Source organism: Cornus florida, unplaced genomic scaffold (assembly GCF_030987335.1).
Source record: "Cornus florida cultivar Cherokee Brave unplaced genomic scaffold, ASM3098733v1 CherokeeBrave_3.0.0_Hap2_Chr09, whole genome shotgun sequence".
In the NCBI taxonomy this organism is placed as follows: domain Eukaryota; kingdom Viridiplantae; phylum Streptophyta; class Magnoliopsida; order Cornales; family Cornaceae; genus Cornus; species Cornus florida.
This window is the reverse complement of record NW_026775579.1, coordinates 16387540-16392993: the sequence shown is the minus strand read 5'-3', so window position 1 is coordinate 16392993 and position 5454 is coordinate 16387540.

The following is a 5454-nucleotide window of genomic DNA, read 5'->3' as shown; positions in this document are numbered from 1 at the left end:
GAATACCGTACGAGGATCCAAGCTCCAGACGAGATATTTTGCAATAACTTTCGTTAATTACACAATGGCCCCTACAAAAAGGGTTAACTACGAAACTGCTCCAGAATGAAAATATCTTCCAAAAGATATTTTCATAGATGCACCAGAAATAAAATATCTGCAAAAGATATTTACGAAAAACACCCCAAGAAAAGAAAATAATTCCGAAGAATTGTGCATCCATGCCCCTATGGACACCGGGAGCAACCAGAGTACTTTTTTGCAAAAGTAAAGATACGTATTTCAAGGAAACCACTCAAGATGAAGGCACGTGAAGTCAAAAACCAACTCCGAGCATGAGAAGTGAGGTTGTGCCAACAATATGACAAACGGGGAAAAGACAGAATAGGGAAAAAGACGAAACAGGGAAAAGGACGAAAGACGCATAGTGTCCGAAAAGTGAAAATGCGAAAATGACTCGGTCCTCAAAGGAAGTTGTCAATTCACATAAAAGAATCTCATAAACCAATTCTGAGCACTCGAGATGACACTAAGCGACACGAAATAGAGCTCAGAAAAGAAAATTAAACGAAAAAAATTCATTCGTAAAATTTCAGGAAAAAGGAAAGGAAGGCAAATGACTGGGTCATTACAAAGACTATGCTATATCCCTTAACATATATTAATTTGAGTTTATTTGGGATTACTATGAAATCTAGAGACTTTTCATGTTAGGTTGAAAATCCCTTTTAATGTAGTGAAATTAATTACCTTGTGAGCATATTACTAATTGAATGTAGAATTAGTACTTGGGGCCTCTTAAAATGGTAATTGGACTTAGTATGATATAGAATATCATTGACTTGTAAAGCTTGTTTAAATATATCTTGTGTAGGTATATAGCTTGTTAGAATACTACAATTGTTTACTTTGAAAGCTTGTTACTAAATTGAAGCTTATTTAGTACTTGTGACTTAGGATAGTAATGTGACTCAATTGTTGTAAAATTTTTTGCTTTGTATGTAAATTGCATATTGAGAACATGACATGTCATATGCTATTTAGACTTGAACTCTAAGACATGGTTTGTGTGAATTCAACCTTACTTATGCATGTAAATTGATTCCTAGACATTATTTGAGATGTATAAGTTTGGTTTAACTTATTGATTTTGCATAAGTTTTAAACTTATTATTTTTGGAGGCTTATAAGGATTATACCCATGTGATGGCTAGGGTTTGGCCCTAGTACGGATTCGTGAGTCTCCTAAGTCATATGAAGTACCTTGTGGGTCGTAATTACCCGGAATAACTTATACACGTACGCACTAGGTAGTACCTTGCGGGCTAGTAACCCGGAATAACTCGATTGGTCTGCAGCCAAGGATCCTAGTCTTTTCACTATTTGATTTCGCATTTAATTTCAAGTTGTTAATCATTACTTGTAGCTTGAGAATTAATGCTTGCTTTGGATATTTGAACCTTATTTAGTATACTTGAAACTGTATACTTGTTTTGTGCATTTAGATCTCATATAGTGTACTTGAACTTGTATGCTTGCTCTGTGAGTTTAGATTTCATTTAGTATGCTTGTGTCGTGTATACTTGTCTTAGGCGTATCCCTTTTAGCTTAGTATACTTGTGTCGGTATACTTGATTTACGAGATTTTCATATAAAAATGTATACTTGTGTAAATATGCTTAGAAATTGCATGACTTATCTTAATATGGTTTAGTATACTTGAAAATGTATGCTTATATGTTGTATAACGCGTTTAACATTGTTTAGTATACTTGAGCATGTATACTTGTATGCCGTTGTTCACTTTAAATTGCATGAGTAGCTTAGGATGCTCCCTGAGTCTCATTTTGATATAGACATTAGGTGGCATGAGCCCCTTTGACATGTTTCACCTTAAGGTGATATAATTGTAAAATGCTAAGTCGATGCATGCTCATCTCCTACGAGTAGCTTTACGTTACTCAACCACATAGTGGGGACATTTTTCAGGTACCGGGATCAAGATTTGGGATTCACATCAAGCTTGGATGATTTGTAGACTTGAAGTTTTCATTTCATGTAAATGTTGGCTTGAAATGCCATTTATAGCTTTATATGTCAAAATGTGTAAATTTGATTCTATTTTTGTAATGTGTACATAAGTACACTCTTTACAATGTATTTGATATGTATGAGATGAGGCCATAGGCCAATGACATCTAATTTGTATCTTATGTAACTTTTAACTTCATGAAATATTATGAAAATATTGAAAAATGCCGAGTCATTGCTTCACTATGCTTGCATTGGGTGTGGGAATTCCATTTTTATTCTTTCATTGGGTCTCATTAATCATGTATGAAGTGTGGCCAAGGGCCAAATGGTAATTTGAAATCATTTGTTAATTTTGGTTTTCAAATTTCCCTTTTCTTGTTCATTTTTGTCTTTTTGCCCGTTGGGGGCTCGAATTTTGCATTGGCGGTATTTTTATGCCGTGGATCATTGTAGCGCATCCTAATAAGTAAGTTACGTCTGCGTGCATGGTAGTTTTCAAGAAAAACCCTTTCCTTTGTGATTTGAGCCTCCTATGGACTCATTTCACATTTTTCTTGCATAATCCGGTTTAAGGGCATTTTGGGATTTTCTTTCGCGAAATAAATTCCAGCCTTGACATGGTCACTTAGAAAACATGATTTTAGGGGGGGTTTCTTTTTCGTATTTTTCCAGAAAGTGTTGCCATGGTGCCAGAAATACCATGCAAAGTTTAGCTTTCTGTTTTGCATATAGCAGCTTTTTAATCCTCCTGCCCTTTTCTGATCTAGAGGCATTTTGGGTACTTCACAGTGTTTTTTTTTCATTTTCTTCTTTGTATTTGGTAGAAAATATGATTTTAGGGGGGGGGGGGGGGGGTTTCTTCTCTGTGTTTTTACAAAAAAAATCGTTTTGATGCCAAAAATAACTCACAGATTTGGAAACCTGGTGCGTTCCAGGTTTTTCCGAAAAAAGTGCTGATCTAAGGGGCATTCCGGGTATTTCACTTGTAAAATAAAATCTTCTCTTGAATGGACATGTAGAAAACATGATTTTGGTGGGGGTTTTGTTCACAACTTTTTGTCAAAAAATGTGGTTTAAGCCTTCAAAACCATATTTGAAGTCCAAAAATCTGCGCAGGTCCTGCCCAGATTTGAACCCAGAAAGTTGGTTTTTTTGAAACTTTGAGGCTTCATATCTTTATCATACGGACTCCAAATCAAGTGATTTTTGAGTCTAAATTTATTGGTTTTTTCTGGTCTATATAATGGTATACACGGTTACAAAAGATTATATTTGAAAAGACCATTTTACCCCTTGTAAAGTACCCTTGCCGCACTGATTTAAAACCCAAAAGTTGGTTTTTATGAAACTTTGACGTTTTATATCTTCTTCGTCTGGACTCCAAATCAAGTGATTCTTGAGTCTAGATTCATTAATTTTTCCTAGTCTATCTAACGGTATGCTCAATTGCATCCAATTTTATTTGAAAAGACCATTTTACCCCTTGCGAAGTACCCTTGCTGCATTGATTTCAAACAAAAAAATGTGATTTTTATGAAACTTTGGAGTTTCATATCTTCTTCATCCGGACTCCGAATCAAGTGATTCTTGGGTCTAATTTAATTAAATTTTTGTTGTCTTTCTAGTGGTGGCTCGTAGCACCCAATTTTATATTTTTAAAAATGAACATTTTGCCTTTGGGGGTCTGTTCGGTCTTTTTCTGATCATTCATTCCCGCATCAGTTCTCATTGAGTTCCACGACCTCATGGAAGGTCACTTTGACTTCTTAGAGTCTTGTTTTATATTTTTGCTTCTGCATTCAGATCCGTTATCTGGTCAATCTTCGGTTCATCACATGATGCACTGGCTTAAAAAACCAGGGCCGTCACACATAAGTAGCCTATATGTTAGAGTCCAAATACATTCACTTTCAGTCTATGGTTAAGCACATCAAATTAATTGTACTAAAACATGCATTCAAATATAAAAAAAGAATATTTTATTCATTAAATATGAACATCCAACAAACTTAACAATTGAAAAATGTAGATTTACAAGAATAGGAATTCCTCAATGAGATATGGTGCTGCCGTCACACCGAAGCACTAAAAGTGGTGAATTGAAGTGTGGCCAAGTTTGAATTTATAGAATGCCATTACCACTACTAACTATTAACGTAGCTAGAGTAAGTAGGGATCGTCCAAAGGGAAATGAACGGTATTCTTGGAATCAATGATGGATTAGTAGGTTGAATGATCAAAAGATGGTTCGGGGTTGAATTATATTACGATTTAAACTAAACAAATGCAATGTAAAATAACTAAAACAAATAACGTGTAGAGAATATGAGAGAGGAATCTTGGGACCTAGAGTTCACCACTAAGCATTATCTTCCTAGACATTCAATATTTAATGGATTATGGGGATTGTGTGTTGTAAATGAAAGTGTGTGCCATTAATTGAATTATCAAGCATGGATGGTCAAGTAAGCATACATTGTCTAGCCAATCTAGTGGATAGCACAACATATCAAATTAAGCCATTAATCCTTCCATAAGTCCACAATTAATGCACACTCATTAAATTAAAGAAATATACTACTTGCATTTATAAGCATGGAACATCAAACAACAAGCATGGATTGTCCACCTATCTAAAAAAGTAAGGTAATTACACTACAACTAAGCTAGTGACATGAAAATTAAACTAATTAAACTAAGAAGGTAGCTTAATCCATTAAGAAATAAGTATGAACCATCAAATAAATCACAAGAGTAATCTATTTAAGCACCATGCCTTGACCATCACTAGATTCATAGTATCAACACACATAGACATGCATTAATGTCACAAAATCTAAAGAAAAAACACATGAACATTCATTCTAGCATATATAGACATATAGATAGAATTAAATGATCAATTGGAAGTATTAAACTATACAAATCATTGAGAAACAAGAATTTTATATCTATAAGATGTCAAGAAAAGAATTACAACACAAATCCCCATTAATTACAAAACATCAAAGTCTAGGAGGCATGCTTAGGGCTATCTCTAGCCCTAAGAGAATGGTTTAGAAACTCATTGATGTTGTCATCCAACTCTCAAGTGTAACGACCCGGTTATTTTCTTCCTTTTCCTTTTTGCTCAAATTTTACGGATAAATTTTTTCCGTTGTCTTTTCTTTTCTGTGGATGGTTTTTCATCACTTAGTGTCGTTTTGAGTGCTCAGAAATGGTTTCTGAGACTCTTTTCCGTGGATTTACAACTTCCTTTGAGGATCGAGTCATTTCCACAATTTTCGTTTGTCGACACTATTCACTTTTTGTCCTTATTCCTATTTCGTCCTTTTCCCTATTTCGCCTTTTCCCCGTTTGTCACTTTGTTGGCAAAATCTCACTTCTTGTGCTCGGAGTTGGTTTTTGACTTCACGTATT